The sequence below is a fragment of the Eschrichtius robustus genome, chromosome 14 (genome assembly GCF_028021215.1).
Source record: "Eschrichtius robustus isolate mEscRob2 chromosome 14, mEscRob2.pri, whole genome shotgun sequence".
In the NCBI taxonomy this organism is placed as follows: Eukaryota; Metazoa; Chordata; class Mammalia; order Artiodactyla; family Eschrichtiidae; genus Eschrichtius; species Eschrichtius robustus.
Genome location: NC_090837.1, coordinates 41,191,470 through 41,206,878, shown reverse-complemented (window position 1 = coordinate 41,206,878; position 15,409 = coordinate 41,191,470). Strand labels below are relative to the sequence as shown.

At 39.4% G+C, this 15,409-nt stretch overlaps 1 protein-coding gene across 6 annotated transcripts in view; it reads left to right on the top strand.

Moving 5' to 3' along the window:
• The window catches only part of OSBPL1A (oxysterol binding protein like 1A), a 246,807-nt gene that overhangs the window by 153,223 nt on the left and 78,175 nt on the right, over positions 1-15,409 (top strand). The window lies entirely within an intron of this gene.

Here is a 15,409-nt window from a genome sequence, read left to right as displayed (position 1 = left end):
TGGGGTGCAGGCCTTGTTTTCTGCACTTGCCCTTCAGATCCTTTGTACTCGGTGTGGTCTGAGGGTCAGTAGCATCACCTTCACCTGGAAGCTTGTCGGAACTGCAGAGCCGCAGGCCCCAACTCACACCTAGTGAATAAGAATTTGCGTTTTTTCAAATCCGTAGGGGCTTCATATGGACATTAAAGCTTGAGCAGCTTGCCTTGCATGACCTCATCTAGTCCCATGCCTGTGAATATTGTCCAAATTCTGCTAAGTCCAAAACTTTATGTCTCTAGACTCAGTCTTGCCCCCTGAATTTCAGACTCCTGTCTAACTATCTACTTGGCACATTCACTTAAATATCTAATGGGATCTCCAAAGTGTCTTAGAATGTCCAGAAGAGAATTCTTGATTTCTGCTCGCAAGCCTGCCCCTCCTGTGGTCCATATTTTGGTAGATGGAGGATCTGTCTTTCAGTCCATCAACATTCACATTCAGTCCATCAACAAATTCTGTCAGCTCTACCTACAACATAGAGCAGAATCTGACCACTTCTCATCATTCCACTCCCACCACCCAGGCCCCCATCATCTCTCACCTGGTTTCTGACAGGGGCTTTCTCTGCTTGCACCCTCGTCTCCAGCAATATGTTAAATACAGCATTCAGAGTGATCGTTTCCAAACGTGAATCTGTTCATGTCAGTTCCCTGCATGGAACCCTCCAATGGCTTTGTTTGCTGGCTGGAATAAAAGCCAGAAGCCCTCGTTCTGGCCATCTGCCACCTTCTGAGATCTGCTCTGTCCTCCTCACTCACTTCCTTCCATCACTGGCCTCAATGCAAGTTCCTGGACTTGCCAAGCGTGTTCTCTTCTAGGCCTTCACTTTCCCTCTGCCTGGAGCTCTCTCATCCCAAATGTCTACAGTGCTTACTCCCCCACTTCCTTCCTTTTTCTGCTCAGAAAGACCTTCACTGTATCATTTTCTATCCATTTTCTCTTGCCTTTAAAAAAACCCAAAAAACAAAATAAACACAGCATCTTTCACACATCATGTTCATTCATTTGTAGATCTTCTACAAGTAGAATATAAGCTCCTCAGTGAGCGAGGCCTTTTGCTTAGTGCACGGATGCATCCCAGACCCTACGCTAGCGCTAGACAGACAGAGAAGGAGGCGCTCAATACATATTTATTGAACAAGTAAATGAATAAGCGTCACCAACTCATACGTAAGGAGTGTTACAGAAATGCAGAGGAGAGGCAGCTAACTGCTTGGGAAAGTTGGGGAGAGCATCACAGAATAAGTGATGCTTGAGGGGTGTTGTGAAGAGTCAAGAAGGAGTTCTCCAGACGGATAAGATGGTGGTCAGATATGCTTTGTGGAACAAGACAACACACGCAAAGGTAGAGAAAAATAGTTTTCAAAGACATCGTGAAAATGCACTATGGCTGAAGCAGGGGTGAGTGTATTGGATGCTGAGAAATAGTGATGGGATGAAGCCAAGAAAGTAATTTAGGGCCAGCTTGTAATGAGTCTTGTGATAAGATTCTGCTGAAGAATTTTCATTTTAGCCTGTTAAGTGGTGGGGAGCCGACAAACGTGGTTAAGTATACAGAGTGATGTCAGATTAGTATTGAATATTTTATAAAGTTTTTTTTTTTTTAGTAAACATTGTGGAATTTTTATAATCTTGCATTATATTAAGAATTGGAAATTCAAAGAAAATAAGACATGTTCCCTACTTAGGAGTTTACATTCTATTAGCATATGAGTATTTTAGGAGTAAAGATTGATTTGAGGTCCTAGTGTCCTAGATGAGAGGTGACAGGAATTTCCATAAAAGCAACTTAAGTGAGAATGGCAAGTTTCAGTTCCTCCCTTTATCGCTTTAATGAATACGTATCCTGACCTTTGTTCCTCAAGGAAGCCTGGTTGACTTTCTTGACTTGATCAAATCCCTGCTGTAGGCTCCCCATGCATCATAGTCCCATAGCATTTCCTGTGGTTGAAATTTTGTATGCTTATGTTTTTTTGTCTGCCCTGCCACTCAACCAGACTGTAAATCCCTTAAGGAACTTTGCACCCCTAGCAACTTGCATAGACTTTGGCACCTGTTAGGAGTTCAGATATTTGAGTGAATAAAATTTGGGGATACATTTTAAAGGCTACATTGACTGAACTTGAAGACCAGTTGGCTGTGGCAGATAATGATGTTCTGAGGATTTCCACCTATTTACTGAAAAGTCTCACTTTGGCCCAAAGCATCTCAAACTCCGTATAGTGGAAACTGGACTTGTCATCCTGATCTGCCCCCTTGTATATGCCCTGTCTTGGCTAATGGCATCATCATCTACCCACCATGCAAACTACAGATGTGAAAGTCATCTCTTACCCCCTTGCCTCACACCCGCCCTATATCTAAGTATCTAGTTGTCTTCTTCTTTCTCCCTATTTTCTGCCCCAGTGTTCACTGTCAGTGCCTTAGGTCAACTTCTGAGCCCACAGACTTTGTCTTCCCGCTTCTGGTCATTGTCGCTGCCAGCCCACCTTCCACATCGCATGTTGTCAGGTGTGGTGGGCAGAAAAATGGTCCCCCAAAGATACATTCACCTGCTCATCCCAGTAGCCTGTAACCTTTTTTTTGGAAAAAAAGATCTTTGCAAATGGGATTAAGTGAAGGATTTTGAGGTGAGATCATCATGGATTATCTGGGTGGGACCTAAGTGCTGTAACAAGTATCCTTATAAGAGAAAGGTAGAGGGAGATTAGACCCACAGAGGAGAAGGCAATGTGAGGATGGAGGCAGAGATTAGAGTGATGTGGCCACAAGCCCAGGGATGCTGGCAGCCACCAGAGGCAAGAGGCAAGGAATGGACTTTCCCTAGAGCCTTCAGAGGGATGGTGGTCCTGCAAACGCTTTGGTTTTCGTTCACTGAAACTGATTATGGAGTTCTGGCCTCCAGAGTTATGAAAGACTAAAATTTTGTTGTTTTAAGCCACCAAGTTATGCTAATTGTTACAGTGGCCATGGGACACTGATGCGTCAGAGTTACCTGTAAAGTCTAAAATGGATCTTATCACTCCCTGGCAAAACATCCAAAGACTCTCCATTACTACAGATTCAGTATAAACTCTGTGATCTGACCCACGTTTAAGCTTCATCTCTGACGACCACATCTTTTCCCTCTGGCTACTCTCCTCTCTAGCTATGCCAGATATTCTTAGACACACACCTTGTTCTTTCAGGCCGTGGGACTGTTGCTCTTCCCCTTACACCTGGTATTCTCTTTTCCTGCCTTAAATTCTTAGTTATCATTTCAGCTCAGATGTCATCTCTGCCTGGAAAGTTTGCCTGGAAACTTATCCTGGTTCCCCTAAGAGTGACTTCTTCAAGTATTCCCACAGTTTATATAAACATATGTTTACTTGCACGTCTTCCACTAGATTAGACTTTGAATATTTGGAGGGCATCACCCATATCTCATTAATCTTTCTAAACTGTTTCAGCAATGAGCCCTTTCTTTACCAGGTACATGGTAGGTATTTGGTAAGTGTTGATTTATTAAACTGAAGTCACATGAAATAACTTTCTTTTATAACTGTGGATTATTCTATAACTGGTCTTTAGTTCTAGAATATTTTCTTTGTAGAGTGAATGCATAGGTGACCTTGAAAATGATTTTAAAGATGTCAACAAGAGAAATTGGGAAGCTCTGGATTTAGTCATCCAAAACAGATACACATAAGATTTTCAGTAACCCACACACAATGTTTTGAATAATTCTTCATCTGCAGTTACATGTGCAGATTTTGCAAGTTGGGGAAAACAATAGTAGATTTAGTTACTTGGGGAAAAGCCAGTACTTTTAAGAAACTGTCATAATCAACACTGTACCATTTGGCTGACCTTGTACCTCATTCAGGGAGGATATGTCTAGAATGTCTCTGACTCTTGTTGTTTGCTGCCAAGATTCGGTTTCAAGCTTTTGTCACTTCCTTGGTAGGTTATTGTAGCAATCTCTTGGCAGCCCCTTCTGGACTCACCCAGATTTTCTGTTTACAGTTTATTTTAAATGTGGTAGGTTTCATTTATTTTCCTTGTGTTCTTTGTATTTACTACGTTATTTTTGAGTTTACAAGGTTGTACATTAAAGCTAAATAAAAATTTGGCGCTGATATTTTAAGCTTGGGTAACTTTGGGGTTACTTTGGACATTCTTAGAAGATGCCTAGTTCTTGGGAAACCATAAACAATGAGGTATTAAATTGAGCGTGTGTGCCTTCTGACTATTTCCTGTTACCTTAAGTAATGGGGAGGGGTTATTTGGACATTATCCACAGTTCTTCCACATCTTGCTCCTTTGTACTATTTGTTCTCAAGTTAGTTTTCAGAGGTCATGTTAAAAAAACACTTATTGGCATAACATAAGAATTGTTGGCATGTTTATATTATTAATTTTATGACCTCTTCTTTCAGCCTTTTAATAGGAAAATCTCAAAAAAGTAGGATAAAGGTAATGATCCTCTTAATGCTGAAGTTTTTTTTACACCACTTTATTTGAGGTATGATTGACATACGAAAGCTGTACACATTTAACTCATACAACTTGATGAGTAAAGTTTTAAAGCCATGTTAACGCAGTCACAGCCATCGGCCTCCATGCTGTTTGGTTGAAATGGGATAGTGTTCAATCTGAAATGTGTTCGAAATTATTTTAAGTCCCAATGTGGACAGAGCTTTTACATATCTGGGCCACCAGAGATCTGTGAACAAACTTTCTGTTAATACCACTGTTTTAATCAGGCAAAGATTCTGTCTACCTTAAATGCTTGTACGTAGGCTAGAGCATTTATCTTGTAAAATACAGCCTGTTTTTCAGAGTGTTGTTGTGACACTTTTTATATAAAATATAATTAGTAATTAAACCACCTGAATCCTTTCTGGAAATAGATGGGAATAAACAAACCCACGAGTAAGTACAAACTAAGTATTCCATTTCCATGTATAGTCATTACATAGGGCTATACAGATTTTCCTAACTGCCATTTAAAGTTCAGTGAATAATGTAAGGCTATTTTATAAATCCCTTACCCTGTTTTTCAGGGATGGATTGAAGCATCCTGAAAATTTTGTGTGGCTCTACTTAGTATAGAAACACAGATGTTTGTAAGGGGAAAATGCAGTGGGAAATAAAAGGGAAAATGAAAGGCTAATTCTGTCTGAGATCTAGGTGTGGATACTGTTAACATTTCTGCTGCTGTATTCAAAAATACATCTGTATAAAAATCCACCAATTTTGCTCCATGTCTGTGTGGCTTTCTTTCATCACTGGCATTGAGGTGAGAGATGACAGGACCAGAATATAGACCATGCATCCAGCATGATAGGTCTTTGGCTTTGGCTTGACAGGTTTTTGTTTGCTTGTTTGTTTTGGGTTTTATTTGGTTTTGGTTTTGGTTTTATTGTGGTAAAATAAGCATAACACATATACCATTTTAACCATTTTTAAGCATGCGGTTCAGTGGCATTAAGTACATTTTTGTCCAACCAGCACTGCTGTCCATTGCCAGAACTTTTCCATCATCCCAAAATAAAACTCTGTACTCATTAAACAGTAACTCCCCACCTCCCCCCGCATCTGTTTCTTTTTAAAGCAGGTACAGTACTCTTACTATTATAACTACCATATATGAGGTGTTAAGCACACTCTTTCCAATACTTTATGCTTTCCACTAAGGCATTAATGTATTGCCCGGAAACACTGAATGGTAGATAAGGTCTGGCCTATTTGATATTCGTTTGTGCAGGCAAAATTGAAAAACCTGATGTTTTAAGATTGAATTATCACCTCAGCAGCACTAAGATCTATCACTTGAAAATTACTCTTATGAGCCAGGTACGCTCCAGTGCTGGGTCACCTCAGGCCAGACAACCAACAGGGAGGGAACCCAGCCCCACTCATCAGCAGACGAACGGATTAAAGTTTTACTGAGCTCTGCCCACCAGAGCAACACCCAGCTCTACCCACCACCAGTCCCTCCCGTCAGGAAGCTTGCACAAGCCTCTTAGATAGCCTCATCCACCAGAGGGCAGACAGCAGAAGCAAGAAGAACTACAATTCTGCTGCCTCTGGAAGGAAAACCACATTCACATTCAAAGGCAGAGGACTTTGTACCAGATGAAGGAACAAGATAAAACCCCAGAAAAACAACTAAATGAAGTGGAGATAGGCAAAAAGAATTCAGAATAATGATAAGAAAAAGAATTCAGAATAATGATAGCGAACATGATCCAGGACCTCGGAAAAACAATGGAGGCAAAGATTGAGAAGATGCAAGAATTGTTTAACAAAGACCTAGAAGAATTAAAGAACAAACACCTAGAAGAAGTAAAGAACAAATAAACAGAGATGAACAATACAATAACTGAAATGAAAAATACACTAGAAGGAATCAACAGCAGAGTAATTGAGGCAGAAAAACGGATAAGTGACCTGGAAGACAGAATGGTGGAATTCACTGCCACGGAACAGAATAAAGAAAAAAGAATGAAAAGAAATGAAGACAACCTAAGAGACCTCTGGGACAACATTAAATGCAACAACATTCACATTATAGGGGTCCCAGAAGGAGAAGAGAGAGAGAAAGGACCTGAGAAAATATCTGAAGAGATTATAGTTGAAAACTTCCCTAACATGGGAAAGGAAATAGCCACCCAAGTCCAGGACGTGCAGAGAGTCCCAGGCAGGATAAACCCAAGGAGGAACATGCCAAGACACATAGTAATCAAATTGACAAAAGTTAAAGACAAAGAAAAATTATTGAAAGCAACAAGGGAAAAACGACAAATAACATACAAAGGAACTCCCATAAGGTTAGCAGCTGATTTCTCAGAAGAAACTCTACAAGCCAGAAGGGAGTGGCATGATATACTTAAAGTGATGAAAGGGAAGAACCTACAACCAAGATTACTCTACCGGGCAAGGATCTCATTCAGATTCGACAGAGAAATCAAAAGCTTTACAGACAAGCAAAAGCTAAGAGAATTCAGCACCACCAAACCAGCTCTACAACAAATGCTAAAGGAACTTCTCTAAGTGGGAAACACAAGAGAAGAAAAGGACCTACGAAAACAAACCCAAAACAATTAAGAAAATGGTCATAGGAACATACATATTGATAATTATCTTAAATGTGAATGGATTAAATGCTCCAACCGAAAGACACAGGCTCGCTGAATGGATACAAAAACAAGACCCGTATATATGCTGTCTACAGGAGACCCACTTCAGGGACACATACAGACTGAAAGTGAGGGGATGGAAAAAGATATTCCAAGCAAATGGAAATCAAAAGAAAGCTGGAGTAGCAATACTCATATCAGATAAAATAGACTTTAAAATAAAGAATGTTACAAGAGACAAGGAAGGACACTACATAATGATCAAGGGATCAATCCAAGAAGAAGATATAACAATTATAAATATATATGCACCCAACATAGGAGCACCTCAATATATAAGGCAACTGCTAAACAGCTATAAAAGAGGAAATCGACAGTAACACAATAATAGTGGGGGACTTTAACACCTCACTTAAACCAATGGGCACATCATCCAGACAGAAAATTAATAAGGAAACACAAGCTTTAAATGACACAACAGACCAGATAGATTTAATTGATATTTATAGGACATTCCATCCAAAAACAGCAGATTACACTTTCTTCTAAAGTGCACATGGAACATTCTCCAGGATAGATCACATCTTGGGCCACAAACCAAGCCTTGGTAAATTTAAGAAAATTGAAATCATATCAAGCATCTTCTCTGACCACAACGCTATGAGATTAGAAATCCATTACAGGGAAAAAAACGTAAAAAACAGAAACACATGGAGGCTAAACAATATGCTACTAAATAACCAAGAGATCACTGAAGAAATCAAAGAGGAAATCAAAAAATACCTGGAGACAAATGACAACGAAAACACAATGATCCAAAACCTATGGGATGCAGCAAAAGCAATTCTAAGAGGGAAGTTTATAGCACTACAGTCCTACCTCAAGAAACAAGAAAAATCTCAAACAATCTAACCTTACACCTAAAGGAACTACAGAAAGAAGAACAAACAAAACCCAAAGTTAGTAGAAGGAAAGAAATCATAAAGACCAGAACAGAAATAAATGAAATAGAAACAAAGAAAATAATAGCAAAGATCAATAAAAATAGAAGCTGGTTCTTTGAGAAGATAAACACAATTGATAAACTTTTAGCCAGACTCATCAAGAAAACGAGGGAGAGGACTCAAATCAATAAAATTAGAAATGAAAAAGGAGAAGTTACAACAGACACTGCAGAAATACAAAGCATCCTACGAGACTACTACAAGCAACTCTATGCCAATAAAATGGACAACCTGGTAGAAATGGACAAATTCTTAGAAAGGTATAACCTTCCAAGACTGAACCAGGAAGAAATAGAAAATATGAACAGACCAATCCCAGGTAATGAAATTGAAACTGTGATTAAAAATCTTCCAGCAAACAAAAGTCCAGGACCAGATGGCTTCACAGGTGAATTCTATCATTTAGAGAAGAGCTAACACCCATCCTTCTCAAACTCTTCCAAAAAATTGCAGAGGAAGGAACACTCCCAAACCCATTCTTTGAGGCCACCATCACCCTGATACCAAAAGCAGACAAAGATACTACAAAAAAAGGAAATTACAGACCAATATCACTGATGAATGTAGATGCAAAAATCCTCAACAAAATACTAGCAAACAGGATCCAACAACACACTAAAAGGATCATACACCATGGTCAAGTGGGATTTATCCCAGGGATGCAAGGATTCTTCAGTATATGCAAATCAATCAATGTGATACACCATATTAACAAAGTGAAGAAAAAAAACCATTATGATCATCTCAGTAGATGCAGAAAAAGCTTTTGACCAAATTCAGCACCCATTTATGATAAAAACTCTCCAGAAAGTGGGCGGAGAGGGAACCTACCTCAACATAATAAAGGCCATATACGACAAACCCACAGCAAACATCATTCTGAATGATGAAAAATTGAAAGCATTTCCTCTAAGATCAGGAACAAGACAAGGATGTCCACTCTCGCCACTATTATTCAACGTAATTTTGGAAGTCCTAGCCATGGCAATCAGAGAAGAAAAAGAAAAGAATCCAAATTGGACAAGAAGTAAAACTGTCACTGTTTGCAAGTGACATGGTACTATACATAGAGAATCCTGAAGATGCCATCAGAAAACTACTAGAGCTAATCAATAAATTTAGTAAAGTTGCAGGATGCAAAATTAATGCACAGAAACCTCTTACATTCCTATACACTAACAACAAAAGATCAGAAAGAGAAATTAAGGAAACAATCCCATTCACCATTGCAACAAAAAGAATAAAATACCTAGGAATAAACCTACCTAAGGAGGTAAAAGATCTGTACTCAGAAAAGTATAAAGCACTGATGAAAGAAATCAAAGATGATACAAACAGATGGAGAGATATACCATGTTCTTGGATTGGAAGAATCAGTATCATGAAAATGACTATACTACCCAAAGCAATCTACAGATTCAATGCAATCCCTATCAAATTACCAATGGCATTTTTTACAGAACTAGAACAAAAAATCTTAAAATTTGTATGGAGACACAAAAGACCCTGAATAGCCAAAGCAGTCTTGGGTGAAAAAAACAGAGCTGGAGGAATCAGACTCCCTGACTTCAGACTATACTACAAAGCTACAGTAATCAAGATAGTATGCTACTGGCGCAAAAACAGAAACATAGATCAATGGAACAGGATAGAAAGCCCAGAGATAAACCCACGCACCTGCGGTCAACTTATCTATGACAAAGGAGGCAAGTATATACAATGGAGAAAAAACAGTTCTTCAATAAATGGTGCTGGGAAAACTGGACAGCTCCATGTAAAAGAATGAAATTAGAACACTCCCTAACAGCATACACAAAAATAAACTCAAAATAGATTATAGACCTAAATGTAAGACTGGACACTATCAAACTCTTAGAGGAAAACATAGAACAGTCTTTTACATAAATCACAGCAAGATCTTTTTTGATCCACCTCCTAGAGTAATGGAAATAAAAACAAATGGGACCTAATGAAACTTAAAAGCTTTTGCAAAGCAAAGGAAACTACAAACAAGTCGGTAAGACAACCCTCAGAATGGGAGAAAATATTTGCAAATGAATCAACGGGCAAAGGATTAATCTCCAAAATACATAAACTGCCCATGCAGCTCAATATTAAAAAAACAACCCAATCCAAAAATGGGCAGAAGACCTAAATAGACATTTCTCCAAAGAAGACATACAGATGGCCAAGAAACACATGCAAAGCTGCTCAACGTCACTAATTATTAGAGAAATGCAAATCAAAACTACAATGAGGTATCACCTCACACCAGCTAGAATGGGCATCATCAGAAAATCTGCAAACAACAAATGCTGGAGAGGGTGTTTAGAAAAGGGAACCCTTTTGTGCTGTTGGTGGGAATGTAAATTGATGCAGCCACTATGGAGAACAGTATGGAGGTTCCTTAAAAAACTAAAAATAGAATTACCATATGACCCAGCAATCCCACTACTGGGCATATACCCAGAGAAAACCATAATTCAAAAAGATACATGCACCCCAGTGTTCACTGCAGCACTATTTACAATAGCCAGGTCATGGAAGCAACCTAAATGCCCATCGACAGATGAATGGATAAAGAAGATGTGGTACATTTATACAAAATGGAATATTACTCAGCCATAAAAAGGAATGAAATTGGGCCATTTGTAGAGATGTGGATGGATCTGGAGACTGTCATACAGAGTGAAGTAAGTCAGAAAGAGAAAAACAGATATCGTAAATTAACGCATATATGGGGAACCCTGAAAAAATGGTACAGATGGACTGGTTTGCAGGGCAGAAATAGAGACACAGATGTAGAGAACAAACGTATGGACACCAAGGTGGGAAGGTGGCGGGGGAGGGGGGTGGTTGTGGTGGGATGAGTTGGGAGATTGGGATTGACATGTATTCATTAATATGTATAAAATAGATAACTAATAAGAACCTGCTGTATAAAAAATTAAATAAAATACAAAAATTCAAAAAAAAAATTACTCTTATGGTCAGGCTTCATCTTAATCAGTAAGCTTCCACAGGGGCTGTGCTTTGCTACTTAGGTAAACACGTTAGAATTTAAATATATCTGGACCCGTGGGTCTCCAAATGAAATGATGCTCTGCTGGAGGCATATTGGCGTGACTCATGCATTGGAGGCATGGAAGTTAAGGAAGGCTCCCTATTGCCCACAAAGTAAGTCCAAGCTATGTCTCACTGTATACGTAGTACTAGAAGTAACTGAGCTTTTGTTCTTAATCAACAAGTTAGTTTTTATCTCGAGGACACTGTAAATCATGTCATTGATCATGTTTCCTTCTTTGCCTCTGAAGCTAGAATGCTCAGAGATGAGCTGGCGATTTGCCTCTAGCAGGTGAAAGAACCTCACGGCATGGAATGGGATACTACCTCATTCCCGCTTCATTTTATACCCTCTTTGTCCCACTGCCTGCCGTTGATTTTTATTCATCCTGAGTAGTCAGCTTCATGACTGATTCATAGCTTCATTTCCCGCCAGCCGCCCCGTCACCACTCCTTTCTTGCGTCTTCTCCTCCCACCTTACTGAATGCTCCTTCTTTCCTCCCTGCCTTGGATCATGCCGCTCCCTTTGCCTAGAAGAGTTTCTCTATTGTAACTCTCTCCTCCACCCTCAGTCTTACTCCTTGTCAACTTAGCTCAGCCATCAGTCACAATCATCCCTGGACACCCAGTCCTTCACTGTGTGAAACTGGCTGTTCCTTCCTGTGTGGCCCACTGACCCCATCCAGACTTATGCTGCTGCACCGGGAGTAATTCACTGAACTCATGTCTTCACAAAACAGTTTACCTCTGCTCGACCATGGACAGGGACCAGATCTCACTGTTCTTTGAATCACCCACCATGCCTCGCACCAGATAAAGGAGGGGAAGAATTAAGTAAGCAGTATCAGATGTGGTGGACGAGTCATGATAAGAATTAAAAAATGATCATTGGACTATCTTTGCAGTATGGCGGTGATTGGTGACCTTCACTAGAGCCCTTTAGGGGAAGGGTGGGCATAGCCTGATTATATTAGAGCCGGAAGGAGGTTGGGAGCAAGATAGAGAGAAATAAGGGTTGGCGGGAGGGGAGAGGTGGATGAACAGGGAGAGAGAGACTAGGAGAGGGGGCAGAGAGGAAGTCAAGTTGCTACCCTTGGGGTGGAGGGGAGGGGAGGGGAATGATAAGGGTCTGTACTGCCACCTGATAGTGTGTCCCTAGGGGTAAGCACAGCGCTCCTATGATTGGATGAAGGTAGTAGGTCTTCAGCTTGTGTTCAGTAAGTTTAAATCTTGTTTTGAGTAAAGTCTTTGCTTCATAGAAGTTCTTACTGCCTTATCTCTTGTTTGGTGTTTATTGTATATCTGCTTTTTGTTAAGAATTTTCTTTGGAAATGGATTAGTCCCTGTCTTATGATTTGCATCCCTTAAATAGCAAACACAGTATCCTGTGCAGAGTGATGTTTAATAAATGCTTGAGTGCTTGAGGTTTTTTGCTTCAGTGCATTTTGGTTTTCATGACATCTAAATTATAAAGTAATAATGCATCTTGAATAATACTAACCAATGCAGACAGGATTATTTTGTTTGGCTCTTTAAATCCTTAATTTTTTCATATGAAACAAATTTAAAAATGTAAAAGTGAAAAAACCACCCGATCTTCCCCCCCAAGACCACTGTCACCCTCTTTGGTTCAGGTTGTGCTCATGCCGCTTCCTCTGAACAACTCTTCCCTCACCTCCACCTGAGCACCATTCTCGTTGTTTTGAGACTTACCTGTTGTACCACTGTAAGCAGATAAGGTAGGGGGTCCCCAAAGAAAACGAACCAGGCATGGCTTTCTTGACATAAGAGAAGCCATTTTTAGCCTAAACCATTTTGTGATCTAAGCCTGGCCACAATGCTTGCCCTTGAACAGGTCTCAGTAATTAATGATCTTGAGGGAACAAAATAATGCAGGAACAAACAGGACTGTTAACAGGCAAGAGAAGTTACAGTAGCAAAGATAATAAATCAGTTGTAAAGACTCCCAGTTCTGTTTTCAGTGGTAAAGATTAGCCTGAAACACTTTCTTGAGCTGTTTTATTACAGAATTCAAACCACGCCCTCTTGAGCCTGCAACCAACCACCAGATCAACTGTTGACCTTTTCTGACCCTCATGACTTTAATCAGCTAAAGCTTGGACTCTGTCAACCTTTGCCTCAATTCTATTTTGAATATTCCTCTGCTCAAAACCCCTTCATGAATATGCATATACTGCCCAGGCCCATTCATGAATATGCATACACCCTTAGTGTAAAACTTCCCCAGTTTTGCTGCTGGGGAGACACTGCTTTGGGAAAGATCCCCGGTGTTCTCCTTATTTCCTGCAAGTAATAAGTCCTCCTTTCTCCCACTCTTTGGCTTGGTTGTGTCTTTTTGCTTGATACCCACCAAGAGAGACGAAGCCAGTTTTCAGGTAATACCACCTCTCCTGTATCCTTTCCTGATACCCCTTTGCCTACCCCAGCAAATGGACTCTTCCCCTCTTTGCCTCACTGTGCCCTAGACAAACTTCTGTCATTTCACTGCTCTCATTTGGACAGATATCTGTTTACCTGAACCAGATTGATCTTTCTTTAAGGCAGAATAAAATTAATTTTTTTTGCTTGTATTTTAGAGTTGTAAAATGGTATCCTGATTATTTTGTCTTATCATTATGTTAAAAGTATTTTTCTATTTTATTAATTTGCTTTTGTAATTGTGATTTTAGCAGCTGTGTATTTCATCTAATGGATGACGGTCCCCTGTTACTGGCTTTGCAGGTTGTCTTCAGTTTTGGGGTTTTTTTTTGAATTTTTGAATTTTATTTATTTTTTTATACAGCAGGTTCTTATTAGTTATCCATTTTATACATATTAGTGTATATATGTCAATCCCAATCTCCCAAGTCTTCAGTTTTTTTCAATAAGATATTGTCACTGCCTGCCAAAATTGACAATGAAAAATAAATATTGCTTTAAACTTATTATTAAAATATCTCTTTCTTTGCTATAAGGTATATGTCGCAACAAAGCTATATTTTCAATTCTGGTAAAGTTATATTTACAGAAGATAAAAATAACTTCCCTAGCATTGAGTCTTTTCTGCAGGTAACTTACACCATTCAGAGGGTCCAGAGTTCAAGGTGTTGTCCAACCTGCAGTGGTACTTGTCCAACAGTTGTTACTAGTGAACCTAATGTGATAAAAATAAGAGCCCATGATTTTGGCTGAATTAGAATGCAGTCGGGGGAAAAGAAAGTACTAAATAATTTTATTTCCTGAACATCTTAGCTATAACACACACTAAGCAGATAGTTGAAACTTTTATTTAAGGGAGGTTACTTGAATGGGTGTGAGTGCTTCCCTAGAGCAGAGGACGGTTGCCTGTATGGTCATCTGCTTACGGAAAGTTAGATGTTACCTGGAATTTACATTTTAATAAAAACATAGGCATCATTTAAAGTTTTCTGGAGATTGGATGGCTGCTACTGTGAACTGAAATATGTAGAGCGTTAAACAAGTAAGCGGGCATACTTCTTAACCCCGTGGTCCTTCCTCACCATCACCAAAGCGCCCTGGAGATGCTGAAAGGAGGTGAAGGATGTGAGTGTGCCTGAAAACTGTAGCGTATTGTACGCAGATAAGTTGTCCTATTATTCCCAAACAGGCCGATGGCTCCACGCTGAATGCATAGGCAGTTGGGAATGTGGCATTTCCATCCTAAAAACACCCGCCTGATAATTAGATTTTATATGGCCAGTTCAGACTTCAGCTCTTGAGAATTTAAGTAATATAATACCAGAAGAAGTGTTTTTTGAAGTAGTTAAAAATTACCTTTGCTTTGGTGTCTGTAGTATCAGATGTAATTTATGCTTCCCCCAAGTACAGCCACGGTAGCTTTTTCTTTATACATGAGTTTAAAAAATTGATTGTGTTTTTAAAGTTATGCTTAAGGTGCTTTGAAAGGGAAGATAAAAATAGAAATTTTTTTAGGGGGAAAACCACTGAATATAATTTCTTAAAGAATTAGGTAATCTTTGGACGTCTCTTTTAGTGTATAAAATCTAACAGTTGTAAGTTTATATAATCCTATATCTGTTTTCTAAATCCACTTTAGTCTTATTGGGTGCAGGTTCTCTGAAATCCCTGAGGAGGAGTTAACAGATGGATTGTTGAAGGACAAAGTAGGCTGCTTAAGTTTCAAAGCCTGATGCGTT